This window comes from Chroicocephalus ridibundus, chromosome 13 (assembly GCF_963924245.1).
Source record: "Chroicocephalus ridibundus chromosome 13, bChrRid1.1, whole genome shotgun sequence".
In the NCBI taxonomy this organism is placed as follows: domain Eukaryota; kingdom Metazoa; phylum Chordata; class Aves; order Charadriiformes; family Laridae; genus Chroicocephalus; species Chroicocephalus ridibundus.
In genome coordinates, this window is record NC_086296.1 from 10,722,113 (window position 1) to 10,742,530 (window position 20,418).

Below are 20,418 nucleotides of genomic sequence, written 5' to 3' on the forward strand. Positions count from 1 at the left end.
CCATGTTCTGGGAAGTTAAATCCTTGAAGTACCCTTTGGTGAATATGAAAAGCAATTTGTCTTTCAGAGCCAAAGAAGTCCCTTTTTCATGTCTTAATTCCAGGATACACATTTGAATCCTACAAAAAATATTTTTTCACTCACCTACTGGACTAAAAAAAGTCTCTTTTTTATTTACCTGAAAAAGTATAGTCAAGTAGTTACAGTAAGTGACCTGGTCAAGAGTTATTTTTTCACCAGTTTGCATACTTATTCCACAATTCAGCAAATTTTTTACTCCGGAAACACCTCACCTTTAACGTTAACTGCCCTCCTTCAGCAGTGTTGGGAAATTTTCCTTTTAAAAGAATACAAAGCTATCTCAATAAAAATTAACTGGGAAATGTTATAGCTAGTCTCAAGAGAAGTTTGCCAACTAGGGATAGACACAGATTTACTGAAAGAATGGCTGAAATCAGTGGTTATCAGCAGCAGACTATTAAGTCTTTAAATCAAGAGATTTTCACTGCTGCAGGTGGGGCATGGAGATACAGACAGGGAGTGGGGCCCATGCTCTTCCTCATCTTTTATCACAGCAGCCCTCCCAAAGCTTCTCACTTGTGAAGTTTATACCAAATTTTCTGACACGCTTACGGGCCTGTTTCCATATACTACGGTTAGGAAAAGAGCCTTTTTCACCGTTTGTTCCACAGGCTTGAATGACACTCATTTTATCAGCTCTTCAACATTTGCTGTTCAACATCAAACATAGATATCAGCAGGGTTGTGCTTGTTGTTTTTTTTACAATACCAGATCAATCAAGTAATTGACGAGTTAACAAATCTGTTTGCTTTTCATGGTACTTTGCATTGATTTTTTGTAATTAAACAAAAGACTGGATCCTGCCTTTTCCCTCAAAATGGAGCGCTGCCCATACAGGCACTTAAACTCTGCGTTTACTTTCTAAAGAATCATATTCTCTCTGCTCCTTCCCCACGACAGCTCAAGGCAAACCACAGTCCCTGGGACATCTGGAGGTTGTGGTCTGAATGAATCCCTTCCAGCCATGAACAAAAGCAATCATCTTTGCTGAATTAATAAATACTTAAGACTTGTTAGTATTTCTGAATTGCAAAACTCCGTGCTTGCAAAGGCCATACAACCTCCTTCAAAAGGTTATTAAAAAGAAAAGCAAAAGCTCCATGTTGGTTGTCTTAACTGTGCAAGATGAGAAAATACATCTGCCTTGTGTCTTTAGTAATTGATACACAGCAGCTCCTTTAGTATCCCTTGCTTCTCTTGAATTCACATAACCATGGCTTTAGTTTCTCAAGGACTTTTTGTGAATGTTGGGGAGAAAAAAGGCTAGAGATAATGACACGGTTATGCTAAAGATACAGTGAACACAGCCAGCAAGAAAAATCTAAGTATCCTCATTCTCAATAGTAACAGATGCCAAGACAGCAGAACTGGAAATGGAAATGTTTTAATCTCTTCACAATTTATGCCAGCAATACAAGGAAGGGGTTAAAGTGCATCCAGAACATCTTAACAGACCTAGAAAAAGCCTCTGTACTACCCCTCCCTGAACCTGGCTCCTTCCTCCCTTCGAGGGAGCCAGGGTGCAGCGCACAAGGGGCTGAGGGACAGTGCGGCATCTGTGCAGTTAAACCATTTCAGCAAAGCTGCGCCCTTCTTAAAAGTCAAGCTGGGTGTGCACTTCTGGCAGAAAGGCTGCCTGGGCAGCAGAGGGGAGGAGCAGGCAAGGAGAAACAGATTCACTTTCTACCAAGATTTTGTTTCCTACGTGTTCAACTCCAGTCTGAACACTCGCCTTCACAAACACAGAGGCGTTGAATTGTTCAAATTACACATAATCTTGCGTTGCTCATTTACGACAGCACAACCGGCGACAAAGAAAAGAACTTAAAGTGCTCAGCTCCCTTCAAACAGGAAGAAAGCCCGTGGTGACAGGCTAGAGAATGCTTGACTTGTTTTTCCACCACCCCACGATGCACACATACCACACTCAGTTCAGGAAACTCCAGCAAAAACTCTGCGCACGGGCTCTGAGCAGTTGTCTGCAGGAGAATTAAATCTCCAGCTCCCCCTCCCCGAGTTAGGCGTACAGATTACAAAAAACCAGAACCTCTCTGAAACATCTCTCTTGCAAATTGTTGTAATTTCCCATCCGTCTTCAGCTCGGATGACTTCGCTGGGTCCACAGGGGATGATTTACAGCATTTGTTTTGGATTAAGGCTTCCTAAACTGTGACTCAGGAGACAGAGTAAATGATCTGCAGCTGCCTCGCAGAGCCGTGTTAAATGGTGGAAGTGCCAATCCCATGTGGCTCTGCTAGTGGGTCCTAAATGAGCTTTAGTCCAGCAGTTATCACTTGATACAAAATTTTAGAAATCAATGACCATATCAAGTTGATTTGCTGACTGATAAAAAAGTGAAAGATTTGTTAGATAACCTCTATTGAAAAGAACATGGTTTGTCCAGGCACTTGTCTCCTTTTAAATTAGTAAAGTTATTGGCTGAACAAGCCAATGCAATGTTTTGTTCTATTAGTGAAATCTATTGTTTGTCATTTGCTTTTGTGTTGAAAGCTACTTCTAACACCACACCTTGCTTTGTGGGCAAACGACATTACAAACACTTGTGTTCGGCATGACATCTAGTCTAACTGCAGCGGGACTCCACAGAAGTTAGGGAAGGCAAACAGGCAAAAAAAGAACTGCATCCTCTGGGTCAAAAAAGGTTTTCAGAAAGGACATATTCATTTGCTTATTATTTCTCTGGCCACTTCTGAATTTTGGAAATTTCTGGATTTTTCAGGAGGCACAAAGTCCTTTTTCTAGTAAACAGGAAAGGCGTGTTTTACGTTTATCTTTAATGATGGCATTTTCTGTACATTCACTGAAAGGCAATCATGAAGTACCATACTAATGAGTTACTTTACCTTCCCCTCAATTTTCAGTTTTCATACTGTCACATTTTAGTCAATCAGCTGTTGCTAAGTTGTCTCCAGTGCTATATGAACTTTCCTGTATCATACTGCTCACAAGTGGAGGTGAAACCATGAGAGTCACCTTGAAATGTTTTGCTCCTTAAGCATACCCTTTCTGCAGAGTGGATACAACCTCACAGATGGATGCTGCCAGCCAGTATTGGGTAATTAGCTGCAGTCTGGTAGAAAAATTGCATTAGCATAGCCAAGCCCAACATCGATCTACTAGATCAGTGCAAATCTGCAATGCAGATGCAGAAGCCTATCCAGCCAGTTCACTTCAGGATTTTAAGTTCAGTAACTGAACTAACTCTGCCAGTTAGCTGCTCAGCACCTTCCACACTGATGAACATTCTTTATAATCTACCATAATTCTTGGCCACCGGCTGGTCTGCATGTTGAAACACCGTTGTTCGAAACAATGAAAGCAGTTGTGCCTGCAGTGTTTGCAGACTGCTGAGATACTCACAACACAGAAACTAAAATAAGCATGAAGAAACACAGTGCTGTCAGTATTATAATCATTTAGTGCTACCTCATCTCCTACCATCGCAGCTGTGTGAGAAGAAAACGGTTCAAATGAAGATACGTGCTCAGCTTCCAGACACTCCCGGTTATGCTCTATCTTAATGTAGCTCCAGCCCTTCAAAGCTTTTGCAACCAATAGCTGCAGCTCCAGGTCCATTCTGTATTTACACTTAAGCCAAATCACAACACTTACAATGTAGACTAACATAAAACAGACTAGTAGACCAACACCTCTACCTAAGCACAGAGGAAAACAGATTTTCCTGTGTATTAGTGTATTCCTTCCTTCTGAACAAAGACCTGACATGAACAGGAATGTAGTACCGAGTGCAGGGAATCAAAAAACAACCAGCCAGCACAGATGGAATTGAGCACCAGCTGGAGCCTGCTGGTCGAAAGGGAAGACAGCAGTCTCCAATCTTTGCTTTCTAGAGAAGATGGCCAGCAACACTGTCACCAACATCTGCAGGAGATGGCCCCTTCTACAGAGCAGCACCTAGAAAGGAAAACAGGACTTTTACAGCTTTTCCTACAACATCCAATTGCATCAAGGATTGAACTGGTTAAAGCACTGCTCCATGCCAGCTGATAAATTCTGTTCAGAAACCAAGAAAGCATTTTGAAAAAGGTTTGATTAGAGCTGCCTGGGGGCCTAGCAAGATGCAGGAAACTTATGTGACCCACTTGTGTTGCTGATCAGAAGCCTTTTCCCAGCAGACGGTGGGACAGCGCATGAGAACAGCCAGTGAAATTTCAGAGGAAAGCTCTTCACAGAAATATTCTGCAGTTCATTGTCTCCAACTTTCACTACCATCACCATGTAGCATCACAACTTGTTTGAGCTCTTGTCTACCAAGAATACTAAAGCTTCCTCATGCGATTCCTCTAACTTTTGCTTTGAACTTGTTTCCTTCAATGGAGCTTTTTTGTAACTCCGAAAGACTTTGCATACTTCTAATCTGTCAGGAACACTCCCTGTGCATAAAGAATTTACATGCTGTGCAGCAAGAATCTTTTAAAATTGTTCACTTTTGAACAGAAAGAAAGCTCAGAAAGAAGCCCCCGATGGAGCAAAAGTGGCAGTGATGGTAAAGTAGGAGTAAAGTGCTACAGCCATGAAAGAGAAAAATAATGTAGTTGGATCATGAAGTAGATGCTTGGAACATATGTCAAGGCCAGATCAAAGCAGCCAATTGTTGCTGTTATCTACTTAATCTTCTCTGGTGTGGAAAAGGGAGTTAGGAAATTCTGTTCAGCCAATGCAACTGTCTAAGCCAATGCCCAAGGCAAATAATGCTCTAAACAATAAGGCGTTTTGTTTAACTCTGCAATAAATACTAGATTTCCAATGACAGCTGTTTGGTTGCAATCTCCTCCTGCAATTTCCAGTCGTATTTACGTAAATGCATAACCATACCTAATCCCCCCCAACCCTCAAGTCTCATCTCCTTGAGAGAGCGAGCATGGGGTGGGAAATGGGGGGTTAAAAATTTAATCCTTGAAACAAAAAATCAGGCCACTTCCGTGAGAGCTGCCACATGGTATCTGTTTGAAAAAGTGACATTCAACAGGGGCACTGTAGCACAAGAGAGCCATTTGTAGATTTTTACTTTCAAGTTATTGAAATCTTTTCACAAGATTATCCCTCACAGAACAGTTTCATTGCAGAAGGATCTCTAGCGCAGAAAGAATTGACAGAAGCAGCTCCTGTAAAACGGGCGTTAAGAACAACTGCAAGTCAAGGCAGCAATCTGAAACCTTTGCTTTCAAAGGGACCTAGCCCTGACAAGCTAGCGCCAGCCGCTGACTGTACCATGCAATGGTCCTTGAACTCTTAGCAGCTATATTATTCATACAGTAGATTAACTTCTTATTGTTTGCCCTACCTATTGATTGAGAAAAGCTCATAAAATGCAATTTGTCTGAAAATGATACATGCAGATCCGTGCCTTTATGCTGAAGATATCAGTAAAACGAGTCAAAGCCACAAACAGTAATCTTAATTTATAGGGACATTACCCTGAAGGTACACTTATCTTCCTGTATGTACAGTAAAGTTCTATCATCTGTCTTTAGCAGCACAGACCATTAGGACCATAATATTCATAGATTACAATATAGACTATAGAAAGACAGGAGTATATTCTTGTAAGTTTTAAAATATTAATAACCCTCAAAATGCAAGCTTCTGGAAGCTCACATATACTACTTTGCCAAGCAGTGTTACCCACTCTTGCACTTTGCACTCGCACAAAACTCCGCTAACCTCTCATTCCAAGACCAGAGAAGTCCCTTGAATGAGGATGAACGAACATGGTTGGTTGCAGATACAGGAGCTGACAGATCAAGCCTGCCTTTTTCTCCACCACAAGCACTCCTACCTATGACCGGATTTCTGCATGATGGCATAGCACACTAGGGATGCTCACCAGTCACTGCTGCAGACTCCAAGGATAAAAGAGTTTTGAATCTAGCAAAATCCTTCGGGGGGCGGGGGGAAGGCATTTATTCCTATATGATTCAATGTAAAACACAACCTCTTTCAGCCACTGTGTTCAGTAGAATGAGTACAAATCTTTAGCTTGACCTGGATCTACTACCATCTACTTTTAGAAGCTACTTGCATATGGCCAGTCTAAGGCTAAAATAAATACATTCTAATGTAAGCACAGATCATTAATGGATTGGATCTATAGCTTGAAAACAGGTATTGGACATGCTATTGAAACCACAGATGCTTGAAATACATAAGGAAAAAAGCAATGTGAGCCCCAGTACAGCTCTTATACCCAGGTGCATCTTGCTTCCTCTTCCCTAATTCTTCACCAGGCACATGGCCCATTCATTGACAACTGTGTTTTCCCAGTTTGGTTTCCTGGGAGTCTCTATTGGCTGCACATCAAGCCAAATGTTCATTTTGCTATCAACATAGCCAGGGGGCTTAGAGATGCTAGCCAACCCTTGTTCAACTAGTGTTACTGTTTTACAACATGTCATGCTTGGTGATATTGAAAGGAAAAGCCAATAAAAGGAAAAAATTAATCTTGTGATTAAGCACAACACTTTGGATTGCTGGCTGCTGACACTGGCACCACGCCACCTTCTCTGACAACAAAACAACCTGTCTGCTGTCTTCACCAACAAAAGGATTTTTACAAAATAAGGGTCTCTTGCTATGAATGATCAAAATGAGCAGCTTGGCAAAGAGACCTGGCCAACCATCAATTACAGCTTTGTTCTATCCCAACTTAAAGCTGATACTGTCCAGTTCCAGACTGAGATGACCAAAGTCCTGCTCGTACAGAATTTCTGTGTGCCATGCAAGTTACAGCTAAATTCACAATTTATAGAATTTATAGCAAATTTATAAGAGAAAAAGAGTTTGAAAATTTAAGATATTTGCATGTGTCAATGCAGAGTATGGATTGTTTTGAAACCTGAATCCCCAGGGCTTGCTAAGCACCTGCTCCCTCAAAAGCAGGCTTACGAGCCATTGAAGGATTTGTGCTGGTCCTTTGGAAAGGGATTAATTCCTTTTCAACTATGAATATTTGCATAGGATACTGTGTTAGTTACGCCAAAGTCCTCTTTGATGCTTGCACTCAAGCAGAAACTGTAGTTTTTGTGATCAGTTATACAATGTTCATTATTATTCTGGCAAACGTTAAAGTTCGCTTAGAAGGTCTCCCTTAAGGAAATTCACGTATGCAAGTATACTTAGTGAAAACAGGAAAGCTCATAAGCATGGTCAAAACAGAACGCACTTCTGAATGACTTCTCACCATCACTGTGTTAGAGGAATACAACAGAAACTCTGTACTACAAACAGCAGGGTCTGGCCTCTATGTTATTTGCAAATGGAATCCCCCTTCTTCCAGTCCTGCTCTCCCTCCTTCCACACATTCTTTAGTCGACCACAAAATCTCATCACTTTATACATGAAGTATTTTCTTAAAGTTTAACAGCATAAGCGCTGGACAGTCCTTCCTAGTCCAAAAAGCTGTGATCTATGGCAAATCATGTGAATGACCATTACAACTACCATCACCACCAAAACCATCAACAACACCTTCACACAAAGTCCAAACCCAAAAGACTCTACTTTCTTGTTTCAATGTGGTTGCTGATGCTACAGTATACCCATTAGTTTTGGCAGCGTCAAGGCCACTCAGTGGAACAGTGTGATGAATGATGCTTCTTATAAAATAGCTTTCTAAAAATCAGTTCCATCCAGCAGCTACATACGGCTGTCTCACAAGAAGTGCGATGACATAGCTGCTTCCCAGTAATAAATGGTAAAGATATCACTGCTTCCCAAAACAAATGCTATCTTTATGAAAACCTCTCCATTTTTATGTTTTATTACTTTTAGCCATTCATAAACTCCATCAAAGGGGACAGGGGGAAGTCTCACTAAGAGGGTAGTGAAGACACAAATATTTTGATCAGAAGAAACATTTGACCAAACCTTGATGACGAACAGCAAAATAACAGTTTCTGGAATCAATGTCTCAAACTTCAAATGGTTGTGGCAGCCAAAAATGGTTCTGAGACATAAATCACATAATCTGAAATGGAATATAGCCTGCTCGTTTGTATGCTTCCCCTGCTGAAGTAACCATAAGAAGCTGTTCTTCAGCTCACTAGGCAAGAAAAACCATGTGTTGATAGAAAAGTTGTGTTACCTAATGCTATGAACCTATAAAAGTGATGAATAGCCCTAATGTTGATGCAGCTGGTGAGAAGATGCTGTCAGATCATTAAGCATAGCCAGGTGATTTGTCAGTGTTCAAAGACGTTGAATTTTCTGTCTTCCACTTCCTCCCTCAGGCTCCCTGCACACGCACACGTCCTCCAAAGCCATCTTTCATTACAGACTGAAAATCATATTTTTCCTCCTCTTCTCCCTATTCACCTTTAAAATCCTCCAGGTTTCCAGGGATGATTTTCAGCTCACAGTCTCCTTTCTCAGGGAGGCTGGGTTTGTGCACAAACATTTATTAGCAAGTTTAGGCTAACACACTGGACTGTAATTATCACATTCAGTGTTCTTAGGAAATTCCTTCCTGCTGCAGTAGCGGAATGCAGCCATCCTACATGTGGACTTCCCCCCCCCTCCCCTTCTGGCTACAGACAATAAATACTGCTTATGTATGCTTTTTACAGTGCAGCAGATTGGTGTTAGATTAATTCTAAAATCTATTTTATGAGATTAGTCTGATTAGCTTGGATTTCAGATCTGTTCTGCAAGACATACTGAAAATCTCTTTTCAGTTTAAGTTCTGGGGAAAAAAGCAGTGAATTCTCAAATGTATCATAACAGAGAAACAAAGCTCCTGCTAAAAACAAACCCAGAAGTGAGAGGCACCAAGGCCATGAAAAACGGAAATAGTAAAAGTACAAAGAAGCATCAGGAAAGCTCCTCCACTAATACTCTACCATAACCAATGTGCCCTTGAGTTTGCTAAATAGCACTGCAAGATCACACTGAGTTTTTTTACTTAGGTAAGCAATTCTGCTTGGGCCACAATGACTGTGCATATGAGCAACCGCCAGGGATGTTTTCAGCTAAAGAGTTCATGGTCTAATCCCACAGACACAGGTAAGAAAGTAATTGGTGCATTCTTCATGTTGCTCACAGGGTGAGCGTCCTTCTGACTTAATCATAATGCTTGAACTGAAACATCTCACAGGAGACAAAAGGAATAGACACAAAGATTATAGGGTGAGAAAAGGATCTTCAAAAACACAATACGGAGACAGCATTTTTCACACTTGTGCAACTAAGATAATTTCTTCTGGAAAAATCCACCCCTGCTGTAGGCTAATATTTTGCATACAGTGAACATAACCCTGAACAAGGAGATCTCAACTATGACACGCATAAAAGCAGATACCTTTACATTCTCAAACAAAGCTAGCTTTTGACCTGCTAGGGGAGGTGTGGAGACACAGCAATCTCATTTTTGTCTCAAGTGACTGCTTTCCTGTAATTCAGCAGCAGCTCTGCACTGCATTAATCTTACTTTGTAAATGCTCCACAACATGGACTGGCTGGGCTTCAGGACAGTCGAAAAACCTCAAGTGGAAACTGCCTGTGTTTGCTCAACACCTCATTTTCAGACCACTTGTCATCTTGGTATTAACAATGCAATGGCAGTTCTACCGTGGAACAAATTCCTTATAAATACAGATTTACAAAACTGAAATGCCTAGGTAATAAAGACAGCTGAGAGACACAAACCCACAAGTAGGATCATATTTAAGACTGGTTGCAAAATGTGACCAGACTGACAGCATACAACTCTTCTTAACATCTTTATAAAATCTCAAATATGAGAAATACACATTTAAACAATACAGCAAAGGACAAAAGTAGCATGAGAAGACTCAAATAAATGCAAGTTGCAGATACGTAGAGTATTTTATTATTGCACTACATTTTCAGGCTGCATAAATAATTGTACATATATTCTGTGGCTGTACTAAGACACTGTGACAACTATGACCTTATTGTGGCAACAAAATGCCAAGAAATCCCCTGAGATTTAGCAATATTTTCTGACACCACAATCCTGCAGCTATCTCCACAAGCAATTAAATGAAAATGCTGCACTGCCTCCTGCCACATTCCAGAGAGCTATATCGGGCAATTCAGCCTAAGAAAAACATTGAAGATTTATAACCAGTGACTGACAACTGCCAATCAGCTCTAACATACTCACTGCAACTTCTTGAAGTGGTTCAGATAGGCTTGCAAGAGAAATATTACACTGTATTCCCCTGAAAATGTGAAAAATATCTTCCAAACAGGTTCATCTTCCTGAAAAGGAAACCTATATTCTTCATGCAGAAAAAACCTGCAGTTGTGGAAGATGCCAGATTGCTTTGTGCTTTCTATGCCAACCCTTCCTGCCACCCCCAGCATATACAGAGAGACTGGGCTGCGCTGTATTGAGCATGGCAGTAGCCACCAAGAACATCCCAAAGGGGGAGATACACAGCTGAGGCCAGTCCGGTTGCTATCAACTACTTGCCTGGCTGGAGGAGCAGGGAGGCTTGAAGCTGGCTAAGACGTGCTAGTGCTGGCATACAAAAAAGCCCTGGGAAGGAAACAGAAAGGATGTGGATGTTTCCCAGGGAATAAAGGCAAAAAACCAGCAGTTAGAACTGACTGCTTCAGATTAAGTGTGTAAAGGAATAGTAAGTAAAAACAGAGGGGGATATTGAACGTAGAAGATAGAGCAATAAGGAAAAAGTACAGAGGGAAGAAAGGAAAACAAGAACAAAGAAGGTGGCAGAAAGTGTTGCAAGAAAACACTAAGCCTGTTTTCCATGGTGCTACAGCAGTGACATACTGAAGACAGTAGTGGTATTTTTTGTTCCAGGAACAAGGGAGACAATTCTCCCACCTTCATTCCCTCTACTGTGATTCTCACTCAATCAGCCCACAGTAAAAATCCTTGCCTCAGAAGGACTACTGACAACCAACTAAGCTTGTCCTTAAAATAAAGCAGGTTACTGAACATGGAAAGGCTTGGCATCGCACAAGATTGGTCACTGAATGCTGCTAGGAAGAAATCTAGTACACCGTCGAGCTCAAAGCTACCACGGGCACTTCCACAGAAAACATACCAGCATTTCAGTGGCAGGGGTCAAGGTCAGAAACACAGATGAGTCTCTGAATCATCTTTAGATCTTATAGGTTAATTCATACAAAAAAAAGATAACAAGCAGTTGCAAATTTTGGCTTTTCGTTTTTGGGGTTTATTTCTTGCCTGGTTTTGGCTCTTTGTCCACTAAGAGCTGAGTTAAGCTTATATAGTTGATAGCTGTTCTTTGTCATTCCTGAGCTGGAAGACACAGAGACGCAGCCTGTATGCAGCATCTGTGTGACAGCCTCTTCCCCAGGTTGTTCAGACAACTACTGTGTCCACCAAAGGACACGCTATGCGGGCAGCTGACACACGGGAATTAATTTTAACACATTATTCAGGATTTTGCCTGTTTTCATCATGCTTTTCTAGTACAAGCAAAATCACTTTCTGAAACTATTAAAGAACTTGGCATCAAATAAAGTGGAGACTCAAGTTCCTGCCTGGAGGGTCTATGCTACAGCATTTGTAGACTCCATCAAAAGGCAACGTTTGCTGATAGACAGCCAGACTTTTAAACTTCATTTGCTCAGGCTGTACCAGAAGCATCCAGCGCTAACACAATTCTAGCAAACGTAGCAATCATTTGTTCTGCTTGACAAAGGTCACCAGACATTAACTTCAATCTCCCACTGAAGTCTGTTTACTGAATTCTGCTTTCAGTGGCAGAACCAAAGACTTCACAATGAGCTGGGCCGCATTTTTTATAATAAGCAGTCAGGAACATCATGCCTTTCTTATACTCTGCAATTTTAAGTTTGCAGGGTATAATCCTGAAAACCAGGATTAAATTTAATATGCTTTGAATTCATATGATCTCATTACAGGACAAGATGATTCTAGACAGACTATGCACAACTGTATGCTAAATGTACTCAAGAGGCCCAGTACGTGACAACTATGCACATACCAGCAGTTCTGGCTGGAGAGGAGGGTTTGTGTAATTTTATTCAAAAATCTTTTTGATTTTAGTCTTAGGCAAAATCCAAACTAAGTGTCAAATTCTAAACACTGAAGTAGCCTGCCACTTAATGGCAACGCCCCTTAAAACTACTAGATTTTATTCTGAGGCACAAAAAAGGTACACGTTTTTAAAGAACCTTTAGCTGGTCTCTTTTACTATAGCTAAGTATCAACTTGCTCTTATCTTGCAGTAGGATTTGCAAGGTAACAGCAAGTTGATACCTTGTCTAATTCCACAAGCGCAGACGTATGTGTCTTGTGTGTCTAATTTATACATGGACATTTCCAACTTTCAAAGGGGAAAATGTGATTTAAGTACAAGATTGTCTGCCAAATTCCTCAAACAATTACAGATGTTTCTTACATGTCTGACCTAAGAAGGCTGACTGCTGAAACCTAGACTTATCCAAACCACTACAATTTCCTCTACAAGCCATTTGTCTAGAGTAAAAGGACAAGAGGAGATCTAGATTTATGGATCATGACACAAACTTATAAATCTCTGCTCTTAGTTTACGATTTTAAAAACATTTAAGTATGGAGTTTGTCAGCCGAAGTAGCTTTTGGTCCTTTAATCATGTATTCCAGTTTAATGGAGCAGAAGCGGCACTTGTGTTTCCCTGCCTTAATGTATGCTTACTGTTTCTGTTCAACGCCAGTATCTGCAGCAAGAAAGCATGTAACCAAACTTCCAGAATATTGGAAATGCAGCTGCCAACTCCACAGTGGGGAATAGCCCAGATGAGATACCTTTTCCTCCCAGCCTTAATACTTCTCAAGCCTGCAGGACTCCCTGTACACCAGAAGGCATTGCTGCTGGCGCACACCAACTATCGCTTATCCAGCCTCATAAAGAGACTGCCTGGCATGCCAGGAACAGAACGGCTATTTACAACCCACCTGTCCAACACACAGGGTCCGTAGCGTGTATCGGTGTCACTCAGAATACAGGATGGGTTCTGGTTTTTCAAACAGCTTGTCTGGATAGGTGTGAGGCAACCCCAGAACTGCTCTAATACTCAGTTTCTTATTCTGGATCAAGTTGTCCCCAAATTACTGTTGCTTGACAATTCCAAGATAAAGAACCTGTCCTCACTTTCATACAGTTTATCAAACTTCAACCATTTTGGGCGACTACTCTGAACATGTAATTTTCAATCTCTGTCACACGAATTTTTCAGCTATTTTTTTAAACAAGCGAAAGAAAAACATTTCTTGCCCAATTAAATTCCAGTAACTTTATCTTTGTGATACTATTGGTGATGATGTTTTGGGCCTAAAATTTGGCAGTGTTGCCACTGACGTTTCTTCAAACCAAAACTTTTAATCATATATTATCCCAATTTTTTTAGATGGTTCAAAACACGATTTTTACAGTGAATGAGCTATTCAAAAATCCTAATCAGGGCCCCATTTTACTAGGAGCTGTATAAACACAGCTGCTAGGAAGGGTCTGGTACAGATTGTAACATAATGGTTTGAATTCTGTTTGCAGAAGAACCTCACAGTGGCAACTTAAACATGCCAAATATGCTTCTGTGACCCCAAAAATAAGTGTGATGTGGTTTGATTAAAAATAAAGTGAAATTTAATACTCAAATACAAAGAGCAGAAGGTGGAACCAGAGCAACCGTGATTTAGTTGAAGTATATTTGCACAGAAGAGCAACACCACATGAGTAAGAGAGGAAGAAGAGCAGTTGAGGAGGAAAGACAGCTCTGAGAAAAGAGGAGCAAAAACAACCTGAGGCAAAACCAGAGTCAAGGTGGCCAGCTGAGACCTGCTGTGCCTACCAGAGTGCTGCTAGCCCTGGCCATCAAAGCAACTTAGGAACCACTAATCCTGAAGGAAGGCTCCCAGGATTTAGCCATAACATGTGGAGGGTTCTTCAGATTGTATTCTGCTTCAGTCGGGTCATTTTCCTTCGAAACTATTCACCGTCCAGGAGAAATCCAGTGTCGAGCCACAAACAGATGGGAAAATGTTTAACCACGAGCAGACTGACTCAGTGCCAGGAGAAAGCCCACATGCGGCGATTCAGAGATAAGGCACCACGAGGCTACAGGTGGAGAGGACTGTTTCAGGTGGTTGCTTCCACAGGCTCCTCTGGATGCTGCAGAAAAACACCAAATACTGGTTATACGCTCTTTCCAGTGGTCTTAGTGAGGGGGGTGGGGCACAGGAAGGTTGGTTGGTTTATTTGCTCAATGCTGAAATAGCTCTCAGTTCCAGCTACAGACAGTTATTATCCTAGAAATCATTTTATTGTCACAGAAACATATATTTGAGATAAATTTGCTTCCTTTTATTCAGTATATCTAACAGTGACAAGGAGTTTTCAAAAAGAGTTTGCAGTTGGATTGATGGACATGTAATCATTTTGTAAGGCAAGATGAATCTCTCAAACTAGTTGGGCAGAGCAAAAAACCACACTGAATTCCCCTTAGCCAAGGAAACAAAAGAATGAATTACCACATTCTACATGTACTTTAAGGTATTACAGAAAAAAAAAAAAGGACCAGAAAATTTTGCCAGATAACTGACTTCAAAGAATATTTGAATTTCAGACTGAAAGGATTTCTAGGAAAAATCTTTTTAGAATGGATGCAGAATTTGTTATAACCAACTACATAGCTTACCTTCTTGCTGGATCTTGAATTCTCATTCCTAGGAGAGAAGAAGAACATATCAGTGTTGTATTGTCAAGCTGAAGCTGGGGGGTGCTGTTAAGAGAAATTACAAAAGTATCTACTTACCTAGCCCAGTGCCTCTCAGGTGAGGAAGGTGCCTATAATTTTGATTCTTTTGATCATCTTCAAAAAAAAAAAAAAAAAAAAAAGAAAAAAGAAGGCTGCATCTCAGATTGCAAATGCTGGTGTCACCCAACTTGAACAATCAGTGTTGGCTGCTGCACTTGAAATTGCCTATGGCAAAGCAAATCATGTTTTATAGCAGATGACTTAAATCTACTGTGAGTCCCACCTATACTATACAAAAAGAGGGCAATATTCATTCAATAACCAGGTTAGGTTGCTTGAGTTTTTCTCTGGATATTTCTGTTGGTTTCTTAAACTACAACTTCCATAGACTGGACAATTTTGTCCAGAATAAATAGTTCCTTTCAAAAAATCCCATTATAGACTACGGATTTTTCCCCCCAAATTCTACTTCTACTACAATTTGCAGTCTTCTCTTGGACTTTACCTGCTGGCAAGGCAACACATCATTGCCTATTCTTTGGATCGGTCTTGCTTCCTTGTTTATAAGAAGCGGTCTGGCCTTCCTAATAGATTGCACCTGTGAGAGATTTGCCCAAGCAGCAAAATCACTCCCAGGGAAACAGTTTTTAACCACACTCCTTAATAATGATCTCTGGGATGTACTGCCCGGACTGTGGATTTTAGTATGTTGCTGACTGACAAAATCTTTCCATGAAAAGGAGCCTTTAGTCTCATTATGAGGATCCTTCTTGCTGGGATTCATCTTGATGCTCATTTTCTTTATGCAGAGATTGCTAATTTGGAGAGGGAACTCAAGATAGCCAAGGAGAATACCAGGGGTCAAATCAAGGACAGGAGACAGGCCACTTGGTAGAGTAACTACAGATCCCTGTCTTTTGCTGCAGTATATGGATTTGTACATCATGCATTGCATTAAGAAATGAGACACAAAAGCCACAAACTGTATGTTGTGTTCACTTCTGGCAACCTAAGTGGGCTACAAAGTCCAAGCCCATTAGGAGGAAGCCTACGTTTGACATACGTTTGCTCTTAAACAGCTTCTCCTTGTAATTTTATCCATACACTCCAGCATTTGACTGTATGGCTCACTTTTTAAATTCAGTTTTGAAAGGTACTAACAGAAGATATCTTATTTCTATCAAAACAGTTATCCAGATTCTCTGGCAGGACATGGGACAAGTTCATTCCACGCATAAACTGACTACAGTAAAGTTTGAAGAGTTTATTTTGCAGCTTTAATAAGAGACTATTGATGGACTTTTGATGCTCTATCACATTTCTTCCACTGCCATGTAGCTGGCATTACTTCAGACCTTTAAGCAAAAAAAAGTTTCAACTGCATTAATAAGTATGAACAAAGAAATTATTTTTGGTGTGCTTAGAGGACTGCTTACATGTCAACTAAATGTCTATAATTACTTCAACCTCTGATCAATTCAACCTCTGATAAATTTTTATCAGAGGTTGAACTTAATTAAGATTTCTGTTGACTATCCAAAGCCTTGGAGACTTCTTAACTTTGCACAATGTGTTTATTAGAGCTACTGACATAAATCAGTTTTCTTGAGTCTATAAGGAAATCCTTCTAGGATAGGTGTCAGAAGTGTTTGCCTCACAGTTCTGGAAGCTGAGGACTCCTGCTTTCCCCAGTGCAGGAAAATACAGATCTAAGTTCAAGTTTTTATACCTGCTGTGACAATGGATGTTTGTCCTTTCTATATAATTTTTCTTGCTAGAAGAGTGTTTGCGTGCATTCTTTTGTATCTGCTGAGATTAAGCTGCTCCCTACCTTAACAGGCAACAATACAAGCAAAATTCAAGCCAGTAGCTTAGATAGATGAGACTGCTTTGCTAACAGGATTTTTCAGGAGGATAATGAAGACATTTGTTTCAGTCTCCATCAGTTAAGAGCAAGTTAAAAGCTTGAAAGCTTCTCTGACTCTCAGCCACTGACAGCACACCCCAAAGTATTAGGGGTGTATGGGCCTTTACAATATGATACCATAAGTGGAAAAGATAAGATCGTGTGGACACACACAAGCACCTTTCCATTTTCATAAACTGGACAGAATCTAGTTTGATTGACTCTTTAAAAACTGACTTAAGGAATTAGCTAAAAGACTAAGTTACATTACCTTCTGAAGTACAAAAATTAAATTACAGTTGTGACACAGACTGTGTCAAGTTTTGATTCTCCCTTTGTTTAAATTCTCTTGCCAAATTTTAGTTAAAACATAGTTTAGGTTGTACTAATCTTTTTTTCATAGCAGCAGAATACAAAAATAATACTTCCCATAGTTCTTAAAATGATGTTAAGCTGGAGCTTAAAAACTTACTTTTAATGTACACCTTGTGACTGATCTTATATTTTGATTATTATCACCAGTTATTTTTGTTGAAGTAACTGTTCATTTCCAAATTAAAGAGAAGGAAAAGGTTGCTACTAAACAAGCTGCTCTTCTCAGTAATCAAGTTTACCCCATCAAAACTAAAGAACGACTCCTGAATGAATGACCTCTTACACTGAGACTCCAGCAATAACCAGAGATAAACTGACCATTGTCACAACACACAAAGTGGCAAGTCTCAAGAGTTGCCAGATCTCAGTTTTGTAAAGTGCCTCTGCTGCCCCCATTTCCCATAAATAACTTATTTACCACTCCACAAACAGAGAATGGATGCACTGAGAATTCACTATCAAAATACTTATCAAGTATGAAGGTAATAGGAATAAATCTACCTTGAAATGGTTGTGGGCTAGTTCCCACAGCTGAGATTTATGTTTTTGTGCTGAAAGACCTTGGCTCAAACCCACAAACTCTTCTGGGGTCACTGCATAAATGCTTTAAGTTTTCAAAGAGAAAGATAAGTAAAAGATTACATTCAATGGTCTGTTCTCCTTCAAAAATAACAATAATAAAAATCTATGAACCATTCTCTCCTTCCTGAGCCAAAGCTTCCCAGAATCATTCCAAATTTCCCTCCCTCCAGCCTTATTCTAATAGAAATCCCTGGTAAAGTAAAATGAGGAAATTCAGTGCTTGTTTGTAAGAAGCATTCCCTCCCACACAGCAAGTGTTTTTCTGCCCTTGCAAAAATACTACTTTACTTCTCTAAATGGGGCACTGCATTAAATAGATATCCCTCTATCTGAATAGGCAGAGGCACGAATTCCTTGTTTCTGGGGAGGAGGGCAGCCTCCTAGTGTGATAACAGAGCCTGACACGGCAGGCGAAGAACGCCGTCTATTCACAACTAATGATTTCCCCAGGTATTTAGTGACAGAAGTGCTGGAGCTGTGCAGCTCCCTGCAAGGTAAGTGTGCAGGCCAATTCCCAGCTAAGTCTGTTCCATGCAAGCATACAGTTGATCTCCTGGGAAACCTTTTTTTGCTTTGGTTCTGATAGCATCTGAAACCCTTAATGGAATATTTGACCCAGCCTTAACATAATCAGGTAAATCAGGTGAAAACCTAGAAAATGGTTACCAGAAAATTATTAATTTCAGCCTTTTCTCTGGTAGAAAACTAGTCAGAAACAAAAATAAGTTTTAATAAGGCTGAAGATGTTAGGGAAAAACATCTCCAAAGGACGAGAGAGGAACTGGAGTCATAAAGGCGAACACATGGTAGGGAATCAGAAAATTCTCCATTGGGTTCCAACTCCTAAATTAACAGTATATTCTGACACACACTGGAGAGAGACAGCATTGAGCCAATCTAATTGTTCCCTTTATGAGATGGAAACAATCTCTCACCCTTGCTCAACCTTTTACAATAATCACGTGAGCAGTCACTCCAGTCCGTCACACAAGGAGTCAGGACACCCACCCAGCTACGTTGCACGTGGCAGGTTTTCCCCACCACTGGTCTCCCTCTGCCCAAAAGAGTCAGTCCATAACATTGCAACTCACTACCCAGCTCTTCCAGGGGCTGCAGTGGATTTGTAAGGCACATACTGTCATACCTCCAAAACCACCTGCAGGACTCTGTGACTTGTGGGAAGTGGAGAGGAAAAGGTTACCTTTTGACAGTAGAAAAGAAATGCAAACTTTAATTGCCATATAGCTAGTGCCTAGCAGACGTGAGCAGTGAAGATAAGGAAAATACCTATAGCATTTCAAATTGGGTTTTAAAGAGAATTAAATCACAGGAAGTAGTGAACTGGCACTCTGGCTAAATGTACGTATCCAAAAACAGCTGAGAAGAGAAGCAGGGTAACTCATCTCAGCACAAGTTAGGTGACTTCTGCAATTCATAACTAATCTTTGGACAGCACTAACAGTGCCAAAACTCCACGTGGCCACTTTGAACTGGAAAAGAAGCCAAAAACAGAGGACAGCCGTCCAAAGGGAACACAAAAGCAGATTCCAGCAGCTTTGCTTACGGGCTCTATTCACACTGCTTGACTCTACACAATGCAGCCTGGCAGCACTTGCCTGACCAAATTAACAGCATGTCCCTAATGAGCCTGCCTGACAGTTCAGTATGTTGCCATTAACCAGGCAGTCAATGAGACTTCACAGTCCTCTCCCCACTGCCTGCCCAGATGACAGATTTGCCCCTCTTACTCACTGCCATTTCCTTAAGGACAGATTAGCGACCTGTCACAGAGGCTTGTGATTTTCTTTTTTTTTTAAATGGCATTTTCAGTTTTCAGATGAGCTACAGCCTTAAGCAAAGGGGCAAGGAAGGAGAAGAGCTCCCAGATCCTCCTAGATTTGCTAAAATTACTTCTGTCCAAAGAATTGTGCTTAATAAAAAGATGCAGAAGGGGAATACCACAGCATTGATCTTGACCCAGACACTGCTCATCTAGCAGCCATACAGGACTCCGGCAGCTATATACCATTGTGTCCTGATTCAGGGGTGGAACAACACTGTCGCTTGGTTTGCTATTTTTCGCAAGGACCTCCATACCTCCACCCACTCCAGTTCCCATCTTCAATGTCACACACTAAAAATAAGAACCATCTTACAAGCATTCCCAACAGAAAAGGAAGTGATTGGTAGTTTTGGGCCCTCTTGAACTTGGATTTTTTGATGGACACATGATTCAAGATGGGCTAGCACCACAATATTGACCTTCAAATTTGAACTGCAAAGAGGTTTGGATAGAGTTGCTCAGTATATATTTAATTACAAAGTTTAGTCTCTTGATATATGGTACAATGTAGGTTCAGAATTCTGTGGTCTGCTTCTATTCATCTCTTTCATTAGTGTGTGTTCAAGGGCTCTTACAGGCAAAAATTTCCATGAAAACAGAACAATCAGCCTAAATGACACTTCAAGATCAACTTTTCCAAGTCTCCCTAAATGTGTACAGTGCAAATGCAGCATGGGAAGCTTTCTTCCATAAATTAGAATTCAGCTGGGTTGATGTTTAAAGCAGTTCAGATACAGAGTGTAACCCTGAGGTTTTTACTAGGTTTCATCTGAAAGCTAGCTCTTCCACTGAAAGATGAAGTGTTACGATATTGCACTGCAAATTCAAAAGCAGGGCACAGGGTATAAGATAAGCATTCAAAGTGCCTGCAAG

The 20,418-nt window shown here is 40.7% G+C and overlaps 1 protein-coding gene across 3 annotated transcripts in view; it reads right to left on the reverse strand.

Annotated features, from left to right (window-relative positions):
* The window catches only part of ZDHHC8 (zinc finger DHHC-type palmitoyltransferase 8), a 118,320-nt gene that overhangs the window by 42,718 nt on the left and 55,184 nt on the right, over positions 1–20,418 (reverse strand). The window contains exons 2-4 of one of the 3 annotated variants that reach the window (XM_063350995.1): positions 14,897–14,953; positions 14,780–14,807; positions 13,934–14,253 (exon numbers count right to left, since the gene is read on the reverse strand). The exons of 1 other annotated variant lie outside the window; for it this stretch is intronic. The gene's annotated coding sequence lies outside the window, so the exon portion shown is untranslated. The remainder of the gene's footprint in view (positions 1–13,933; positions 14,254–14,779; positions 14,808–14,896; positions 14,954–20,418) is intronic. One more of the 3 variants, XM_063350996.1, reaches the window with a different exon arrangement.